This window comes from Triticum urartu, chromosome 5A (assembly GCF_056163025.1).
Source record: "Triticum urartu cultivar PI428250 chromosome 5A, HENAU_Tu73, whole genome shotgun sequence".
NCBI classification, from domain to species: Eukaryota; Viridiplantae; Streptophyta; class Magnoliopsida; order Poales; family Poaceae; genus Triticum; species Triticum urartu.
The window spans coordinates 573,601,090-573,623,770 of record NC_141877.1 but is presented as its reverse complement, the minus strand read 5'-3'; positions in this window follow the sequence as shown (position 1 = coordinate 573,623,770).

Sequence of the window (22,681 nt, the reverse complement as noted above, 5' to 3'; positions counted from 1 at the left end):
GCACGAAGCAGCTCGGTGGCGAGCGCCGACGTCGCGCTTGGCCACCTCCTGCTTGCTTCCGCCTCCCCGACATCGCCTTGGAGACGCCACGCGGCCCCCCAGGCCCTCTCAGCCTCTCACCGAGCTCCTCTCCTCCTCTGGCTCTCTCGCACGCAAACCACCGAGCGCTGTCATCGCCGCCGACGAGCACAACTGCGGACATCGCCTCTCTCTCGCCTCTCCGTGTTGTCCAGAGGCTCCGCCTTGACGTCACCGAGCCCCAAGACGAAGCACGCGCCCGCGGGATGCCCGAAGCAACGCCATCATCCTCATCCTCGCCGTCAGACGCTGGAGATCCCCCTCGCCGCCCTGCTCGTTTCAGCCCCTCCCCAAGCTCGCCGACTCGCTCCTTGTGTTCACCGTGAGCTGCAGATCATCCTCCCCCTCTCCGTTTTCTCTCTTGCACTCTATAGCCACCGCGCCCCTCTCGCCTGACTGCGCCGCCGCCTGCGCTCGTCGCCGGTGACGCTCCGGTGAGCATTTGGTCACGGGTGCACGTCCATCATACTCGCCGCATCGCGTAGACGGCTTAGGCTCCGCGCACGCATCGCCTAGGCCACCACAGCTGCGTTTCCGTGCACACCCGTACTCCAGCCGCCGCCGCGAGCTCTGTTCCGGTGAGCTCCGGCCAGCCCAGCCCCAGCCACCACCACCGTTGGATGCGCCACCCCGCCAGCTCCCCGTAGATGCTCTCTGCGCGTCCAACTGTCGACTGCAGCGCAAGTCCGGCTAACCTCCGCCGCGTTTCTGGTCGTCGCCGGACAAACTCCAGTGTGCTGACGTGGCCGCGTGATTAGTGCAAATTGCCGCCAGCTAACCAACCTATAGTCACTGACTAGTGGGCCCAGTTCCCTAATAGTTTTAACTTAATCACTAATTAGAGCTAGTGCCACTGAGATGTGGGCCCAGGCCTTAACTAATCTAGATTAGGTTAGTTTAATTTTAATTAACCCTGGTAGTTAACTGTGTCACTAATGTGTGGACCCCACACGTCAGGTTTGACCTGGACTGAGCCGTTGACCTACTGACGTCACTGTGAGGTCATGCCGACACAATAATTCCTTTATGGAATTTAAATAAATCTTAAATGATTTATTATTTTCAGAAAAATGCCCAAAACTTCTAAAATCATAGAAAATTATCTATAACTCCAAATGAAATAATTTATATATGAAAAATTATCAGAAAAATTCAAGGAATCCATCTGTACCATTTTCATGCATGTTTGAGCAAGTTAACCTCACTGTTTAGGATGAAACATGATTAGGGCAAATTTCATAATAGGTTTGGAGTTGGAATTTGATGTAGTTTTGAATTCCACTTCAAATTAAAATGACTTTCTGTTGCATTATCCCAAATCACAGCATATTTCCATGTCATGATCATGCATCATATTGTTGCATTGCATTGATTGTATTCTTTCTATGTTTGCCGGTGATTGTTCCCCCCTCGATAGACGTGGTTCTGACGATTGATCGATGACACCAATGAAGAACTATATTATCTTTAGAAGTGCCAGGCAAGAAAAACCCCCTTGTTCATTCTGATACAATCCCACTCTCTCCCTCCTTCTCTCTTTTACTGCATTAGGACAACAACGTTTCAACTGTTACATGCTGCGGTAGCTGAACCCCTTTCCTCTGCATGACATGTCATTTCCACAGTAAATAGATGAAACCCACTAGTATGAGTAGGAGTTGTTTGAGCCCTGATGTGCCTACTCATTTATGATTGTTTGTCATGCCTGCTACTGCTTAGAGTTGAGTCAGGTCTGATTCATCGGGGATGAATTGGAATGCGGTGAACACGTCCTACTATTGAGAGCTAAGTGTGTGAACACGATTTGGTAAAGTTAGCGGTGAGAGGCCATTTAGGAGTACATGGTGGGTTGTCTCATTGCAGCCGTTCTTAGGAACTGAGTTCTGTATTTGTGATCCATGAACAGTTACTACCACACATTGGGTTCCGGTAACTCGGCCCCTCTTGGCTTATTAATCAACTCGATCTCTGTCCAGGAGTTACAACTAGTTTCTGGAGTTTGTAGGTAGTGTTAGTAGTCTACCAAGTGGCACCCGGTACAGGTGGGCTTGGGACAGACTAGGCACAGTGGCACGGTGTACCAAGTGGCACCCAGATGGTGGGCTTGGGAACCCTACACATATCATTTGGGGCCGTGAGCGACACCCCGGCCGGATCTCCTTGCGGATGGAATCCGAATAGGCGATAAACCTGGACTACAGACTTGTTGGTTAGTCAGGTCGTGGCCGACTCCCTCGCCCGGCTTACGCTTGAAGGTTGCCGAGGTACATGACATGTATAGGGCGATAAGTGGCGAGAGCGTGTGTGAAGAAGTACACCCCTGCAGGGTTATCATTATCATATAATTTGGGAGCCATTGTTGCACGTAGGTTGTATCTTAATAGACTTAATGGAGATTTCTTTGGTGGAATTTATGCAACCTGCATAGCTAATTTTCTTGGTATAGCCATACGCGAAGATGATATTGAATTACCTCCTGCTTATCTAGATTTTAATGCTATAGTTCACCACCAGTTTGTCGAGAGGAACGAATCACCACTCCAGTATCGACTAATCTTTGACAGACGCCGTGCTGTCCGTATTACTCTCCCTGCTCCCGCCTTGTTTGATTACCAGGCAAGAGGAGGATATACTATTAGTAGAGAGGAGGCATATGAGTACGAGAGGATAGAGGAGGCCGCTCGTCGCCACGCTGCAGCTCAGCAGGCGATAGCTGCTGCATCTCAGTATGACCCCAACTATTATTATGGATATCCGCTAGGCCAGCCGTGGCCATAGACCAACTTAGGCCAAAAGCCTAAGCTTGGGGGAGTACGTATTTCCCACCGACATTACATTTATGTTCACACACTCATTGCTAGATGTCGGTGCTCATAATTTTTCATTGTATCATCCATGCTAGTTTATTTTCCCTTTTTATGCTTTCTTCTTGTGTGTTTAATAAACCTTAAGAAAAAACAAAAAAATTAGTTGTAGGTTTTAATTAATTTACTTTCCATGCTCGTAGTAGTAATTAAAAAGAAAACCCAAAAATATTTCCTGTTCCTCTTTTGCTTGTTGGGAGCTTTCCCGTGTAAATAGTTTTATTTCTTTTCTTTCCTTTGGGGGTCGATAGGAGAAGACCATAATTAAATTGTTGAAGTGGCTCTTATATGCATTATTGTTGATCTGGCAAAACAGCCCATATTGCCTTGTCTTCTCCTTATTATTAAACGCTTGCAGATTCCTACTTAGTCCAATGCACGTGCACTAGTATTATTATTCACATCGTTCGGTCGTGCAAGTGAAAGGCAATAATGATGATTATATGATGAACTCATTGAGATGAGGAAAGCTAGTATGAACTCGACCTCTTTTGTTTTTGTAAATATGATTAGTTCATCGTTCCTGATTCAGCCTATTATGAATAAACATGTTTGCAATGACAACTAGAGATCATAGATTCTTATGCCATGCTTGATTAGCTATGAGTTATAATGCTTTACCTTGTGTGCCAACATGCTATTAAAATGGTTATGATGTGGTATGATAGGGTGGTATCCTGCTCTGAATGATTTAAGTGACTTGACTTGGCACATGTTCACGCATGTAGTTGAAACAAAATCAACATAGCCTTCACGATATTTATGTTCATGGTGGATTATATCCTACTCATGCTTGCATTTGGTGTTGATTAATTTTAATGCATGTTCATGACTGTTGTCGCTCTCTAGCTGGTCGCTTACCAGTCTTTTGTTAGCCTTCACCTGTACTAAGCGGGAATACTGCTTGTGCATCCAAACTCCTTAAACCCCAAAGTTATTCCACATGAGTCCACTATACCTACCTATATACGGTATCTACCTACCGTTCCAAGTAAATTTGTATGTGCCAAACTCTAAACCTCCAAATAAATATCATGTTTTGTATGCTCTAATAGCTCATGTATCAACTAGGGCTGCCTGTATCTTCCATGTTAGGTGGGTTATTCTCAAGAGGAGTGGACTCCGCTCCTTACTCACGAGATAAATGGCTGGTCACCGGGATGCCTAGTCCCATGCTTTATGCAAACTAAATCAAATAATTGCAAACAAAACTCCCCCTAGGACTCTTGTTAGTTGGAGGCACTCGTTGTTTCGAGCATGCCATGGATTGATGCTTGTTGGTGGAAGGGGGAGTATAAACTTTACCATTTTGTTTGGGAACCGCCTATAATGTGTGTAGCATGGAAGATATCACCATCTCTTGGTTGTTATGTTGACAATGAAAGTATACCGCTCAAAATATTATTCACCTCTGTTTCAAAATTGAGCTCTGGCACCTCTACAAATCCCTGGTTCCCTCTGCGAAGGGCCTATCTATTTACTTTTATGCTGAGTCATCATCCTCTTATTAAAAAGCACCAGTTGGAGAGCACCGCTGTCATTTGCATTCATTACTGTTAGTTTACCTTGAGTATGACTTGACTGGATCTCTTTTACCATGAATTACAATGTCTAGTCAGTCCTTGGTCTTTAAAGGTGCTCTGCATTTATGTTTTGCGGTCTCAGAAAGGGCTAGCGAGATACCATCTTGTTATATCATATTATGATTGTTTTGAGAAAGTGTTGTCATCCGAGATTTATTATTATGGCTTGCTAGTTGATGATGCTATTGATATGAGTAAACTTGAGACCTATGCGTTATTGTGAATGTGGTTAGTTATAATCTTTGCTGAACACTTGAATGCTGGCTTTACATATTTACAACAACAAGAGCGAACAGAGTTTGTAAAAGTTTTTCTTTATCACTTTCAGTTTATCAACTGAATTGCTTGAGGACAAGCAAAGGTTTAAGCTTGGGGGAGTTGATACGTCTCCAACGTATCTATTTTGCAAACACTTTTGCCCTTGTTTTGGACTCTAACTTGCATGATTTGAATGGAACTAACCCGGACTGACGCTGTTTTCAGCAGAATTACCATGGTGTTATTTATGTGCAGGAGCAAACGTTCTCGGAATGACCTGAAACTTCACGGAGACACTTTTCATAAAATAAGAAAAATACCTGTCAAAGATGAAGGCCAGGGGGCCCACCGTCTCTCCACGAGGGTGGGGGGCGCGCCCCTACCTCGTGGGCCCCCTGTTGCCTCTCCGTCTCCAACTCCACCTCCATATATTGAGTTTCGGGGAGAAAAAAATCAGAGAGAAGAAATCATCGCATTTTATGATACGGAGCCGCCGCCAAGCCCTAAAACCTCTCGGGAGGGCTGATCTGGAGTCTGTTCGGGGCTCTGGAGAGGAGAATCCGTCGCCATCGTCATCATCAACCATCCTCCATCACCAATTTCATGATGCTCACCGCCGTGCGTGAGTAATTCCATCGTAGGCTTGCTGGACGGTGATGGGTTGGATGAGATCTATCATGTAATCGAGTTAGTTTTGTTAGGGTTTCATCCCTAGTGTCCACTATGTTCTAAGATTGATGTTGCTATGACTTTGCTATGCCTAATTCTTGTCACTAGGGCCCGAGTGCCATGATTTTAGATCTGAACCTATTATGTTTTCATCAATATATGAGTGTTCTTGATCCTATCTTGCAAGTCTATAGTCACCTATTATGTGTTATGATCCGTTAACCCCGAAGTGACAATAATCGGGATACTTACCGGTGATGACCGTAGTTTGAGGAGTTCATGTATTCACTATGTGTTAATGCTTTGTTCCGGTTCTCTATTAAAAGGAGGCCTTAATATCCCTTAGTTTCCGTAAGGACCCCGCTGCCACGGGAGGGTAGGACAAAAGATGTCATGCACGTTCTTTTCCATAAGCACGTATGACTATATTCGGAATACATGCCTACATTATATCAATGAAATGGAGCTAGTTCTGTGTCACCCTAGGTTATGATTGTTACATGATGAACCGCATCCGGCATAATTCTCCATCACTGATCCATTGCCTACGAGCTTTCCATATATTGTTCTTCGCTTATTTACTTTCCCGTTGCTATTGCTATCATCACTACAAAATACCAAAAACATTACTTTTACTACTGTTACTTTTTGTTACCGTTATCACCACTATCGTATTACTTTGCTACTAAACACTTTGCTGCAGATATTAAGTTTCTAGGTGTGGTTGAATTGACAACTCAGCTGCTAATACTTGAGAATATTCTTTGGCTCCCCTTGTGTCGAATCAATAAATTTGGGTTGAATACTCTACCCTCGAAAACTGTTGCGATCCCCTATACTTGTGGGTTATCAGATGGCATGCTCCTTTTGGTAACTTCTTTTACTTGCTACGCAACAGCCCCATCATGTAAGCTTCATTAGTGTCTGCTGCGCTGTGCGTCCATCAGCCTGTCTATCCGCGTGGTGGAGTGGTGGTTGTTTACCGGCCGGCCTGTGACGGCAGGCCGGCCACACTGGCCGGCGCCTCAGGGCTCTAGTACAACGGAAGGCGCCGACATGGGAGGCAGCGGTGTGCCTAGCATGTGCTCCGGCATAGTAACCTGTCTGACATGCGTGCCGCGTGATGGCATGTCGTAGTGCCGAGGATGACAACGTTTCCTGTGGGCAGAGCACCAAATAGACACATAGAGGGAAGAGATTGGAATAGATTTTCGACACAGAGTGGATTTTATTGACTCAAAATAAAGCATTAAGGGAATACAAACACAATGATCATACACCTGGGCTCTTCATAACTAAGATGCATACAGCCAACATCAACACATGCAAAAGAAAAAAACACGCCAGCAAAAAGCAAAGTCATACAAGACTCAAGCTATGCCTAAGCGAGGGAAAAAAAACTCTAAAATGATCAAAACAACGGTCATAAATCACATAAACAATCATCTCTTGACAAAACAAGCGCAACGAGAAAGTTTCGTCAACAGCAACGCCTTCAGGAAGGAAACGACGCTCAAACATCGCCGTCACTGGATCCAACCAACAAAGGCCAGACTCTAGGTTTTCACCCTGAATAACAAGCCCGAGCACATCCGACCAATGCCTTCATCAAGGTAATGATGTAAAAACATCACCATCGCCAGGTATAACCAATTCAGGTCAGACCTAGAGTTTTCACCCCGAAACTCGAGACCGGGTACTCGAGAAGCACCAGCAAATCGAAGTCATCATGTTATCGCCGCCACTTTCCGCGGTCCCAGCAGCTACAAGTGTGACACAGTCTTTACGTGCAGGCATGACTGCCGCTGCGCAACCGTCTCCTCTGCGTCAAGTCGCCGTCCATAGAATTTATCTCACTGTTGAATGCAAACTGGATGGATTGAGAGCCATCGAAACTCCCAATGGAGGCTTCCGGTTGCATCACACAACCTGGTCGGTGCGAGCTACTAGAAGCAGCCCTCAGATATGTAGAAAAAACTCTCATGAAGACCCTTGGCCACCGCCATCCGCCGCTCGAGTGGCCGAACAGTGCCGCCAAGGTCAGGACAAAAATCGCCCCTCACACCGATCGGATGAACCACCTGCGGCCAAGTGACAAGCATCGGCCAACCGATCTAGGTCCCAGGCGCCACCACCTTTGGTCTTGTGATATGCCAGCGGCGAGCGACTTGGATCGCCTGGGGCACGGTGCACCAAAGAATGCAGATGACCCTTATCACCGATGCTACCGTGCTCAACGTACATGACAGCCATAGTAGTCCGAGGAAGCTTCGCTCCAAACCTGCACGACCTTGACCGCAGGCTACTGGAGGAGGATGTTTGGTCATCTCCACTCAAGCCATTGCCGACGCATCACCATGCTGCCTGGTCCCAGACTCCCAGATCACTCTAGACATCCACCGCTGCACGCCCATGTACACGGATCGGCCACCGCTTCATGTCGTTGCGCAGATCGTCTACCGCTTCATGTCCCTGTGCATAGATCACTCTAGCCTTCCGCCGTTGCATATAGATCGCTGCTGAGTTGTTGTTCACCTTGTGCGCCCTTCAGCGCCCGTCGTCCGGAGCCTTGCCGTCGCCGTCAGCCATACAGGCTTTGCCCGACAGCGTCGTCCGGCGGCGGCGAGGGAAGCGAGAGAGGTGGGGAGGTCCCAGAGAAACTAGATCGGGAGCTGATACGCCCATTTTGCATCATGCTTTTATATCGATATTTATTGCATAATGGGTTGTTATTACACATTATGTCACAATACTTATGCCTATTCTCTCTTATTTTACAAGGATTACATAAAGAGGGAGAATGCCGGTAGCTGGGATTCTGGGCTGGAAAAGGAGAAAATATTAGAGACCTATTCTGCACAGCTCCAAAAGTCCTGAAACTTCATGGAAGTTATTTTCAGAATATGTAAAAAATATTGAGCGCAAGAAGTAACAAAGGGGGCCCACACCCTGGCCACGAGGGTGGGGGCGCGCCCTACCCCCTGGGCGCGCCCGCCTGCCTCGTGGCCCCCTTGGTGGCCCTCCGATGCGCATCTTCTGCTATATGGAGTCTTTCGTTGAGGAAAAAATCATAAGCCAGCTTTCGGGACGAGACTCCGCCGCCACGAGGCGGAACCTTGGCGGAACCAATCTAGGGCTCCGGCAGAGCTGTTCTGCCGGGGAAACTTCCTTCCGGGAGGGGGGAATCATCGCCATCGTCATCACCAACGATCCTCTCATCGGGAGGGGGTCAATCTCCATCAACATCTTCACCAGCACCATCTCCTCTCAAACCCTAGTTCATCTCTTGTATCCAATTCTTGTCTCTAAGTCTGGGGTTGGTACCTGTGGGGGTTGCTAGTAGTGTTGATTACTCCTTGTAGTTGATGCTAGTTGGTTTACTTGGTGGAATATCATATGTTCATATCCTATATGCACATTAATACCCCTCTGATTATGAACATGAGTATTCTTTGTGAGTAGTTACGTTGGTTCCCGAGGACATGGGAGGAGTCTTGCTATTAGTAGTCATGTGAATTTGGTATTCGTTCGATATTTCGATGAGATGTATGTTCTCTCTCCTCTAGTGGTGTTATGTGAACATCGACTACATGACACTTCACCATTATTTGGGCCTAGAGGAAGGCATTGGGAAGTAATAAGTAGATGATGGGTTGCTAGAGTGACATAAGCTTAAACCCTAGTTTATGCGTTGCTTCGTAAGGGCTGATTTGGATCCATATGTTTCATGCTATGGTTAGGTTTACCTTAATACTTTTGTTGTAGTTGCGGATGCTTGCAATAGAGGTTAATCATAAGTGGGATGCTTGTCCAAGTAAGCACAATACCCAAGCACTGGTTCACCCACACACCAAATTATCAAAGTACCGAACGTGAATCATATGAATGTGATGAAAACTAGCTTGACGATAATTCCCATGTGTCCTCGGGAGCGCTTTTCTCTATATAAGAGTTTGTACAGGCTTGTCCTTTGCTACAAAAAGGATTGGGCCACCTTGCTGAACTTTATTTAATTCTGTTACTTGTTGCTCATTACAAATTATCTTATCACAAAACTATCTATTACCTATAATTTCAGCTCTTGCAGAGAATACCTTGCTGAAAACCGCTTATCATTTCCTTTTGCTCCTTGTTGGGTTCGACACTCTTACTTATCGAAAGGACTACGATAGATCCCCTATACTTGTGGGTCATCAGGAGCCGCCCATGTCGTCCATCCAGACGACGTGAGGGCGGTTGCTCTATCTCAATATACCAGTTCGAGATTGGCAGAGTTATGTAAAGTAAATCTCACTGGAACAGTTCACTGGTCGATCTAAGCATGATGAGAGCTGATGACCGTTCATAAGGAAAGGGTCTGCATTTTTTGTCGAAACAGAGGCAAAAGATTTGCCACATCCATTAATTAAGAAGGAAATAGAGTTTGTTACAGACAACCCAACACAACATAAAAGATTACTCTCCCAAAATTAGAGCCCCGAGCTTTTTGGCACCTGTGATTACCCAAAGTCTTGCCTCCTCCCACACCTAGCAACACCGCCCATGCGGATACAGGAGATAGCCAGCTCCTATTTCAACTAGGGGTTCTTGAGGCCCTGTCTAGTGTTGTTGCGGTGAGGATCACTATGAGCGACAAAGAACTGGTGAATGTGTGTTTTAATTTCAATGCCGTAAAGAACCCAATGCAGGTACACCCACGAAAGAAGGGAAACAAGTAGAAAAAAGAGAGGGAACACAGAGAGATATGAGGAGGCACGTAAGCAAGTCCTGGGTAAATAAGAACACATAGTTTTGCTCCACACCCGACGGGCAGCGACATTGAGTTTTCCTTTGAGAAGACCATGGACAGCTATGAACACATACTATATGGTGATATTTCCTCCAAACGGATCTGCATGGGCAGAGTTGATACAGTGTAGGATATTAAGGGTATGGTCACACATGTTGCAAAGGAGACTGATGATCAGGAAGAAGAGTATGGTCAACAAGGGGTGGAATCGGTTGGAGAAGATAAGGAAGATAATGACGCAGCGACGGCCTTCAAGGAGGAGGTCCGCCGTGCCAAATGAAAATCTTAGGATGGAACTGTCATGGCATGCTCTCCCACACGGTAGTTCATGAGCTCCTGGATCTACAGGGGCATATAAGGGCAGCTATAGTTTTTTTTCTTTTGGAGTCCCATTTGAATAAATGTAAAGCCGATGAGCTACGTCGTGTCTTCAATTTTGATTCCATGTTTGTAGTTGAGAGTGATGGTTGGGCTAGTGGTCTTGTCATGTTTTATCTAGAGTTGAATAAAATTGACTTGAACTACATATCACCTTATTTTATTGATGTTCAGGTCATGAATGAAAAATGGTTCACGGGCTTATATGGCCGCCCGAATTGGAACGAGGGCACCTTATCTTAGGACGACATTCACAATCCGCATAGTAAGGGGAACCACCCCTGGGTAATTTTGGGTGACTTTTGTGGCACCCCAATCCGCATGGAGCAGGGGGCCTTCGCACGTCAGCCTAGGATAACACCTGACGCACGACAGGTACATGATACATCATTCTAGGTACAAAAATTTTATCAATTAAATGACATGGAGCATTACATCATTGATGAATACAATGTGTGGCATAGCTCTAAGGCTATCTAAATGGCGGCGAAAGTCTTGGTTTGGCGGCTCGACGACTCTGGCTGGGCTCCACAACTCACAAGACTGGCAAGGTTACGGCCTAGCGCGACAAGTCTCCTCCTGCAATCTGGCCACGTGCAAGGCTAGGTGAATACTTTGAGTGTACTCGCAAGACAACCAAAAACATAGCATCCAAACAAGCAAATGACAAAGCAAGTACCGAGTGCATGCAAGAATTTACCTCATAACAATAAGTAAGCATGACATGATATCAACAACGAGCATGGATCAAACTAAGCATTGACATATAATAGCATATTATGGAAATAGCAGAACATGACATATCAGGGCATATCATAGCATAACATGGCATTTCAATCATAGCATGGCACAGATGTATCTACCAGACATGGATATATGCATGAACTATGCTGGAAAGTAAACTACCATTACGTCCCATGAAGAATTACAGTATTATCAATCACTTACTCTGCCACTGCTCCTCTGGGCCAACTCGTGACTCACCGAGATCTCATCTCTTGATCATGCCCGGAACAACTCTATGACTTCTCGCGAATATCTCATAGTCCGAGTCACCACATCCTTTATATCACATTCTTAATCACATATTCATTATATTAGGTTTTTCCTCCATTTCGACCAAGACCCGATAGTGTGACCTAGTACGAACTTGTGACCATATCCGAGGATGCGGCTATCAATAGATTACATACAATCTACAGAGGTTAGCACACTATACCCACACCACAAACCCATGGCCTCGTGCTCCGATTTGGGTGGACCAACGGTGTTTCCACGAAACTGATCTATTGCCAAGACACTCTCCCGGCCACTCCGACCAACTCCCCTTTGGCTAAGTCAGGGGTGGCCCAAATGCCACTCAAAACATCCAACCATCACCGTCGTGGCAAAACAAAACTATCCCAAACGGAGACATGAGCTCAATACGAAACACGGGCACACAAGCTTATTGCCGCCTACCAGGCCAGGGTAGCACACGCACATAACCTTCCCTAGTGGGAGGCACCAGCGAGAGGCATGACAATAGACCACATTAAGGCCTCCCATAAAGGCAAGTGTGGCTGCACTGAAAAGCTCGGTTCAGTGGCACTATAACTTGGTCCCATCGATGACGGAGGAGGTTGTTATTATTAAGTCATTTTTCTTAACCACTCCATCATCATAAAAATTATGAGCATCATTAACATGAATGCATCAATGAGCATGTAACATCCAAATGCATTAACAACCAAATAATACCAAGCTTCTCAAGTGACAACTAGAGCATAGGAGGCAGGGCAATACATGATACAAGCATATCAACAATGTAACATGATCATATTAGCACTGATAAACATGACATGAGACTAGATCAAAGTATCAACATGATATAACCAAATAAAAGTATTCTAGCTAACATGGCAAACGATATGATGAAGTAAAGCATGACATGGCAAACAATACGAACATATAACACACATTATAGAAATGCAGACAGAAACATAATGTGAACATACTGCAGCTACACACAAAGGGTGCAAGCAAAGTCAACATGCAAGTTCGGGGCTCATGATAAGAGGTTGGCTTGCGTGGGGTTCGAGGAATACTCCGGGAAGAAGTGCAATCACCTCACAGAAGAATTTGCTGGAAAAAGATTCCCTCTCAGAGGGGCTGGATATTGGGCAAGGGCAAAAAGGGTATTTTTAGAATGTGCAAACATTACGAAAATGGTACATCTAAAACAGCTCGACGAACAAAGAACGTGAGCGCTAGAATCACCTCAATCAGAGTTAGGGTCGAAAAGTTGTGGACGTTCGTTCGTTAGGCAGAAATCGAATAAAAATCTATCCATTTCTCCTGCTTATGGGTGAACATTCACAATATAAAGGATTCGGCACTGGAGACTGAAAACAGAAAACGTATTCCACGGAAATATGTTTTCAGCACGGGGAGTCGGCTTCGCGGGATGGCGCCTCCACTTATCCAACGTGGTGAGCTGGGCCACGCCCTCCTCTCGCCGACAAGTGGGTCCCGCAGGGAGGGGCCCGTCTGGCCAGTCTTCTCCTTCCTCCCGCTCGAGCGCGAGCCTGGCCGAGGGAGTGGCCCATGCCGACGACGATTGCTGGCATGTCCGGCCACCATAGGAGGCGTGCAGCCTACCCAGGTGTTCAGGAGGAGAAGGCGCTTCGGATGGAGGCAAGCTCTGCCGCCGAGGAGCAATGTAGAGGATGCAACAGTGCCTGTGGCGGAGAGGGGCTCGGCCGCCGGTGAGTAGAGTGCTCCGGTGGGGGATAGGAAGGGGACGAGCGCTGGAGGGGCTCGCCAGACTCCAGGTGACGATAGGGTGGTGGAGGAACAGAGGGGGAAGCACGAGGTCGCTGGAATCAGAGAGGGCCGAGACAGTGACCACGGCGGCGGTGAAGATCAGAGAGGGACTCCGGGGAGGAATGGGTGGCTCGGGGAGGTGAGTAGAGAGGGGGAGGGGCTCCTGCTGAGCTCGAGAGGGTCGCGGGCGGGCTATAGGGCGCGTCTAGCTGGCGGCCGGCGGCTCGTTAGCGCTCGCGAGCGGCCGGCTAAAAAAAGGTAAGCGCCTGTCGCCTGGTCCAGAAAAAAGCAGCACGTCTAGTCTCTGTCATATGTGGTCTCTCCTCACGTGATGGATACATGCATGCCTTTGTATTAATGTTCCTCATGTCCGCCCTTTGTGCATTATTTTTTGGTTTTCAAAATTATAAAAGACAAATCTTCTAAACCACATGTCGAAATTCAGATCTGTTTTCACCATTAAAACCCTCGCGACGTGCTCTTAAAAAGTAGATCTCGCATGGGGATGTTTCGACGAACTAGTCTTCCTGCCAACTAAACATCAATGTGTGTGCAACTAGACTAGATTGCCGCGCCAACTAAGCATATGTGTGTGCCAATAGTCCTGCCAACTAAACATCAATGTGTGTGCAACTAGACTACATTGCCGCACCAACTGAGCATATGTGTGCAACTAGTGTCCTGCCAACTAAACATCAATGTGTGTGCAATTAGACTAGATTGCCGCGCCAACTGAACATATATGTGTGCCAAATAGTCCTCGCAACTAAACACCAATGTGTGTGCAACTAGACTATATTGCCACGCAAACTGAGCATATGTGTGTGCAACTAGTGTCCTGCCAACTAAACATCAATGTGTGTGCAACTAGACTAAATTACAAGCCAACTGAGCAACTAGTGTCCTGCCAACTAAACATCAATGTGTGTGCAACTAAACATCAAAAGTTGTCATGGTTGCACATCTACTACTAGGTAGTTGACCAGAGCAGTAGACTAGTTGCAAATCAGGTTGTCATGGTTACTAGATTGCAACCACATAGGAAGTTGAATCATGCAGCTCCAAAATTTTGTTTTGAAAAAATTTGCACCATGTAGTACAAAAATTGCACAACGCAATACTAAAGTTGCACCATATAGCATCAAAAGTTGGCATCAAAAAAATTCATCGAAACATACCCATGCGGGATCTAGTTTCGAAGATCTCGTCGCGAGGGTTCCAACGTTGAAAACGGATCTAAATTTTGACGCGCGGTTAAAAAGTTATGACTTTTTGAATTGTTGTAAAAGGTAGCTAAATCTGTCACATGCGGAGAGAGAGAATGGATGGGCTATCTTTCCATCTAATTATATTTCTTGGTCCACTATGTGAGAGCGCAACAGTCCAAAACAATTCTATATGATTCACCAGGTGACACCTGGACTACGTACGCACGAAAGCGAGTGACCAGGAGCCGGCCGCTCGGTTCATCAAAAAAGTGGCCGGTCGCTTTTTAGATTTTAGGTAAATAGCCGGGGTGAGGGCACCAGAGCCAGTTGCCGCCAGGCGAGTCCGGTCATGGCTCTATCGTGCTCAGAGGTCACGGGAAGAGGCGAGAACACGACGAGGGGGGAGCGGAAAAGCTGCAGAGGGTCATGGAGACGAGCAGCACCCAGAGTCACGAGGAGGAAGAGGACATGGCAGAGGAAGACGACGGCGCACACAGGCGCGTACTATGCGGCGACCAGGACGGCTTGTCGGGGAAGAAAACAGAGGTGGGTAGGGGTCCAGGTGGAAGAGGACGCCGAGGGGGGGGTGGGGGGCTGTTGGACACGCCGGGGCGAGCCAGGGTGACCGAGTGGACCTTCCCATGGGCTGAGAGACATAGTGCACTCGCAGTGCATGGTACGCGCGCGCTTTACGCATGGTCACCGCGTGAATATGGCACAAACACACATTCTGGTCAGCCTAGATATGTCTAGCAAGTAGATCACTCCCCCCACTAGAGATTTTGAGCAAAGATACAACACACATGGCTCACGATGTGATTGTATGTTGCTCAAGTCCAAAACAACAGCAACTTGTTTGATATAAATATTGGGCAGTGCATAGCTCCATTAGACACGGTATATGGGTGAGAGTTGGCATCTACTAAGGTGACCAATGTGCCAAAATATCAGGACAAAAAGATGAGTCTAGCTGGTACTTCATGTGCAACCTGCCTAGATGACCAGAAATACAAATGAGGGTGCTGGGGAACAACAGCTAAGTAGAATGAGCTGATTTTTGGTGGAGGGTGATTATATAATCATTAGAGACTGCTGGAAAAGTTTCAGCTCATTTTGATCATCCATGAGGGTACTTCCTTCACAGACAAGCAATCTGAACAAAAACATGAAAAAATTGCAAGGGAAGATTGGATTGATGGATTGAGCTGAATTTTGGTTTGTAGTATTGATTTAACAATATTAACCACCCTGCATAATTTTAGCTAAAAAGGATTTAGGAATCTAGCACTTCCTTTGCAAAATTTCAGACAAGGCAGAAACATGCATTGGATCATGTGCCTTAATTTTGAACTATGGAACAAGGGTATAGGATGGAACTAGTGAAGATATAGCAAGGACAACCTCCACAAATTATTTGGGAATTTTCCTATCTATAAAGATGGTAGTTACTTTAGAAAGTGGCAGAAATGGAATATTGTCTTAAAATAGGAAAAGGGAATTTTCCTTATTTAATTATGGCCAATATTTTTGCCAGAGATTGGAATATGCATAAATATCATCTCCCCAAATTTTCATGAATTTTAGAGTTGTCTAGCTATGCCTTTGGATTTTATTCCTCAGAAAGACAAAAGAAGGAATAAATCCCAAATGGAAAATATTGCATATGACTTGGCAATATTTTTGCATATCCCTGGTTTGCAGGTGTAGGAGGATCTCTGAGAATATTTGGAAGATCAATAGAGGAAAGGAAATGGTGGCTCCTTTGTAATCACAAAGGCAGGATTCAAATTCCAAGAATTTGGAATTAGGGTTTTGATGGATTTTGATGGAGTTTGAGATGATGCAAATTAGGTCCTGCCCAACATCAAAGGTAGAGGCAAGGTTTTGAAAGGTTGAAAATGGCCTGGATTCTCAGAATCATCAAGCAAACTCCGGAGAAAGATTTTGAGAAGAATGCTTGGAAGGAATAACATCGCAAAAATTGATAACCAATTTTTGGGCTGTTACAAACCTCCCCCCTTAGGAGAATCTCGTCCTCGAGATTCCTAGGGTTATAGCAAGAATGATGTTCACTCCTGGAAAAACCTCTGGGTTAGCTACTAACCCTTTGGTTGGATACAAACGAGTTGGGGTACCGATAATTGGTGCACCCAGGGAGAGACACGGGCAAAGCAAGGCAATCTCCACGGCTAGGGGCAACTCAGGATGAAATTCCCGAGAATGCTACAAACACCCCAAGGAACAGTGGTTTCTGCTGTTGACAGGTGAGTCCAGGGCCCACTGGCAGCCTCCTTATTTTACCTCCAGCTCGCTGCTTCTTCTTCTCCGCTCCTCCGCGTGCGGCTTGCCGCAGCGCACATCTAGCTCCTAGGGCACTAAGCAGCCTAGTACTGTAGTGCGTGGTGTGCACGGTGCCGATGCAGAGAGCACTCACGTTGTGGGCCAGCACCTTGTCGGCACTGCTCGCGGATTCGCCTCCTGGATGCAAGTGATCGAGCGACTAGCGGTCCTCCTGGACCTCACTCACCGTACACCAGGGTCGGGCTATAAAAGACAGCAGCATGGCCCTTCTCACCATGCCGCTCTACTACCTCTTCGGTTTGGACGAGATCGAGCCGAGCTCCTTCGGCGAGGCGGTGTTCTTGGTGGCGCTGCGGTTGTTCCTAGTTGCGCCGCTAGGTACACAGATCGGCTCGTCGATCATCCTACTGATACTCATTAGGAATGATCGGGCTCGAGGCAACGCACGTCCTGGGGTGGGGGCTCAAGATGCGGATGAAGATGGTGTGGCGGGTGGTCCTCCGCCATGCTTGCTCCTCCGTCGCTTCACGCCGGTGGAGTAGTCGTGTTGCGGTGGGGCGGAACGCGGCTTGCCTGGCGTCATTTGTTGACCCACAAGTATAGGGGATCAATTGTAGCTTTTTCGATAAGTAAGAGTGTCGAACCCAACGAGGAGTAGAAGGAGATGACAAGTGGTTTTCAACAAGGTAATGTCTGCAAGTGCTGAAATTGTAAGTAACGAAGTAGTTTGATAGCAAGATATTTTGTAACGAGCAAGTAATGATAATAGTAACAAAAGTGCAGCAAGGTAGCCCAATCCTTTTGAGGAAAAGGACAGGCCAAAACGGTCTCTTATAGTAGGCAAAGCGTTCTAGAGGGTTGATACGTCTCCAACGTATCTATAATTTTTGATTGTTCCATGCTGTTATATTATCAATCTTGGATGTGTTATAATCATTTTATATCATTTTTTGGTAATAACCTATTGACATAGTGCCAAGTACCAGTTGTTGTTTTTTGCATGTTTTACCGTAGAAAATCAATACCAAACGGAGTCCAAAAGCCATGAAACTTTACGGAGATTTTTTATGGACCATAAGACACCTAATGGGCCCTGGCTGCGCCTGGGGGTGCTCCGAGGAGAGCACAACCCACCAGGGCGCGCCAAGAGGCCCAGGCATGCCCTGGTGGGTTGTGCCCACCTCGGGTGCCCCCGGACTGCCTCTTTTCTCTATAAATACCCCAATATTCCCAAAACCCTAGGGGAGTCGATGAAATATTGATCCAGCCACCGCAGAGTCCAGAACTGTCGGCATTCTTGGAACGGGGGTCCCCAGACTTGCCTGCCTGCGGCCTGCGGCGTGGCTCAAGTGGGGGCCCAGCGCGACCCATCTTCATCAGCTCAAGCTCAAGACCCTCGCGAGGGGCCAAGCCTCGCGGGGCGGACGACAGGAAGCTTCCTCAGAGGCAGGCTCGCGAGGAGGCGGAGAGATCAAGGCAGGGGTACCTCGCGAAGAGCCCGTGACGCAAGCCATGACGATCAAGACCAGGCGGGCGCCGGCCTGTGCAGTGTCCTTGTTTCCTCTTTGGTGTAAAGGGGGCAAGCACAGGCCAAGGCATGGGGCAAAGGTTGCCATTCCGGTGCAACGAGACAACAAAGCGGCAGGACGGAGGTCACCGTGGAGCCCAAGACGGCGTCATCACCAGTGCTTTTCGCAGCCGAAGACCACCTTTGGTCAGGATAACTTCTACTACATGTCCCCTTCGAAATGGCCAATTGTTGGCGCCCTTCCCGCTCATTATTTGGGGAGAGGACCAGGGCCTCTATAAATAGAGCTAGCCACCACAGAGTAGGGGGGATCGACACATCGAGAAAACACCCAGAGATCTGGTAGAGCCCTAGCAAAGAGAGAGAGGCGACTGAACTCACCCTAGCAGTTCATCGCACCAGCTCAAGAACACCTCTCGTGAGGTTGTTCTTCCTTTGTACTGTTCATCATCAGCCCCTGAGGCAATCCACCACACCACACACTGGAGTAGGGTATTACACCACAACGGTGGCTCGAACCAGTATAAACCTTGTGTCCCTTGGGTTGTTCATTGTTTCCAGCCTAAATCACGCGAGGAGATTGGACGTAGATCGGTAGGGGAGAGATCTCCGCATGCACCCCAGTGTTCGAACCTCAAGCGTCTGCCGGAACCCGAAATCCGACAAGAACCACCAGATACAATCTAGACACTGCTACCTCTTGAGCTTGCCTTGGTTTTCCCTTGAAGAGGAAAGGGTGATGTAGCAAAGTAGCGTAAGTATTTCCCTCAGTTTTGAGAACCAAGGTATCAATCCAGTAGGAGGTAACACGCAAGTCCCTAGTACCAGCACAAACAAACAAGAACCTCGCAACCAACGCGATAAAGGGGTTGTCAATCCCTTCACGGTCACTTACGAAAGTGAGATCTGATAGAGATAATAAGATAAATATTTTTGGTATTTTTATTGTATAGATTGGAAAATAAAGATTGCAAAATAAACAGCGACGGAAATAGCAAGTAGATAGGAAAATAATATGATGGAAGATAGACCCGGGGGCCATAGGTTTCACTAGTTGCTTCTCTCAAGATAGAAAATTCTACGGTGGGTGAACAAATTACTGTCGAGCAATTGATAGAAAAGCGCATAGTTATGAGAATATCTAGGCATGATCACGTACATAGGCATCACGTCCGCGACAAGTAGACCGAAATGATTCTGCATCTACTACTATTGCTCCACACATCAACCGCTATCCAGCATGCATCTAGAGTATTAAGTTCATAAGAACAGAGTAACGCATTAGGCAAGATGACATGATGTTGAGGGATAAACTCAAGCAATACGATATAAACCCCATCCTTTTATCCTCGATGGCAACAATACAATACGTGCCTTGCTTCCCCTGCTGTCACTGGGAAAGGACACCGCAAGATTGAACCCAAAGCTAAGCACTTATCCCATTGCAAGAAAGATCAATCTAGTAGGCCAAACCAAACTGATAAATCAAAGAGACTTGCAAAGATATTAAATCATGCATAAAAGAATTCAGAGAAGAATCAATTATTGTTCATAGATAATCTTGATCATAAACCCACAATTCATCGGATCTCGACAAACACACCGTAAAAAGAATTACATCGAATAGATCTCCAAGAGATTCGAGGAGAACTTTGTATTGAGATCCAAAGAGAGAGAAGAAGCCATCTAGCTAATAACTATGAACCCGAAGGTCTGTGGTAAACGACTCACACATCATTAGAGAGTGAGGGAGTCCGGGATTAGGGGGTCTCCGGACAGCCGGACTCTATCCTTTGGCCGGACTGTTGGACTATGAAGATACAAGATTGAAGACTTCGTCTCGTGTCCGGATGGGACTCTACTTGGCGTGGAAGGCAAGCTAGGTAGTACGGGTATGGATATCTCCTCCTTTGTAACCGACCTTGTGTAACCCTAACCCTCTCCAGTGTCTATATAAACCGGTGGGTTTTAGTCCGTAGGACAACATACAATCATACCATAGGCTAGCTTCTAGGGTTTAGCCTCTCAGATCTCGTGGTAGATCAACTCTTGTAATAACCATATCATCAAGAATAAATCAAGCAGGACGTACGGTTTTACCTCCATCAAGAGGGCCCGAACCTGGGTAAAACATTGTGTCCCCTGCCTCCTGTTACCATCCGCCTAGACGCACAGTTCGGGACCCCCTACCCGAGATCCGCCGGTTTTGACACCGACAGAGAGGCTATGGTGTTGATGTAGAAGCCCTCCGTGATTGATTCCCCCTCCGACGGAGCGCCGTATAAGGCCCCAAGATGGGATCTCATGGGTACAGAAGGTTGCGGCGGTGGAAATAGGGTTTAGTATAGGAGGAAGAAGTACGTCGGTGGAGCTGCCAGGGGCCCACGAAGGTGGGGGCGTGCCTACCCCCTGGGCGCGCCCTCTTGCTCGTGGCCTCCTCGCTTCTTTCTTGACATCCACTCCAAGTCTCCTGGATCACGTTTGTTCAAAAAATAACTCTCCCGAAGGTTTCATTCCATTTGATATTCCTTTTCTCCGAAACACTGAAATAGGCAAAAAATAGCAATTCGCACTGGGCCTTTGGTTAGTAGGTTAGTCCCAAAAATAATATAAAAAGGTATATTAAATCCAATTAAACATCCAAAATAGATAATATAATAGCATGGAACAATCAAAAGTTATAGATACGTTGGAGACGTATCAAGCATCCCCAAGCTTAATTCCTGCTCGTCCTCGAGTACGTAAATGATAAAAATACAATTTTTGATGAGGAATGCTACCTAGCATAATTCTCAATGTAATTTTCCTTATTGTGGCATGAATGTTCGGATCCGAAAGATTCAAGACAAAAGTTTAATATTGACATAAAAATAATAATACTTCAAGCATACTAACAAATCAATCATGTCTTGTCAAAATAACATGGCCAAAGAAAGTTATCCCTACAAAATCATATAGTCTGGCTATGCTCTATCTTCACCACACAAAGTATTTAATCATTCACAACCCCCATGACAAGCCAAGAAATTGTTTCATACTTTTGACGTTCTCAAACTTTTTCAATCTTCACGCAATACATGAGCGTGAGCCATGGATATAGCACTATATGTGGAATAGAATGGTGGTTGTGGAGAAGACAAAAAAAGGAGAAGATAGTCTCACATCAACTAGGCGTATCAACGGGCTATGGAGATGCCCATCAATAGATATCAATGTGAGTGAGTAGGGATTGCCATGCGACGGATGCACTAGAGCTATAAGTGTATGAAAGCTCAACAAAAGAAACTAAGTGGGTGTGCATCCAACTCACTTTCTCACAAAAACCTAGGGCATTTTGAGGAAGCCCATCATTGGAATATACAAGCCAAGTTCTATAATGTAAAATTCCCACTAGTATATGAAAGTGACAACATAGGAGACTCTCTATCATGAAGATCATGGTGCTACTTTGAAGCACGAGTGTGGTAAAAGGATAGTAACATTGTCCCTTCCCTCTTTTTATCTCATTTGTTTTATTTGGGCCTTTCTCTCTTTTTTTATGGCCTCTTTTTTTCTCTTCTTTTTTTCTTTTCGTCCGGAGTCTCATCCTGACTTGTGGGGGAATCATAGTCTCCATCATCCTTTCCTCACATGAGACAATGCTCTAATAATGATGATCATCACACTTTTATTTACTTACAACTCCAAAATTACAACTCGATACTTAGAACAAAATATGACTCTATGTGAATGCCTCCGGCGGTGTACCGGGATGTGCAATGACTCATGACTGGCATGTATGAAAGAACTAAGAATGTTGGCTTTGCCACAAATATGATGTCAACTACATGATCATGCAAAGCAATATGACAATGATGAAGCATGTCATAACAAATGGAATGGTGGAAGGTTGCATGGAAATATATCTCAGAATGGCTATGGAAATGCCATAATAGGTAGGTATGGTGGCTGTTTTGAGGAAGGTATATGGTGGGTTTATGGTACCGGCGAAAGTTGCGCGGTACTAGAGAGGCTAGCAATGTTGGAAGGGTGAGAGTGCGTATAATCCATGGACTCAACATTAGTCATAAAGAACTCACATACTTATTGAAAAAATCTATTAGTTATCGAAACAAAGTACTACGTGCATGCTCCTAGGGGGATAGATTGGTAGGAAAATACCATCGCTCCTCCCCGACCGCCACTCATAAGGAAGACAATCAATAAATAAATCATGCTCC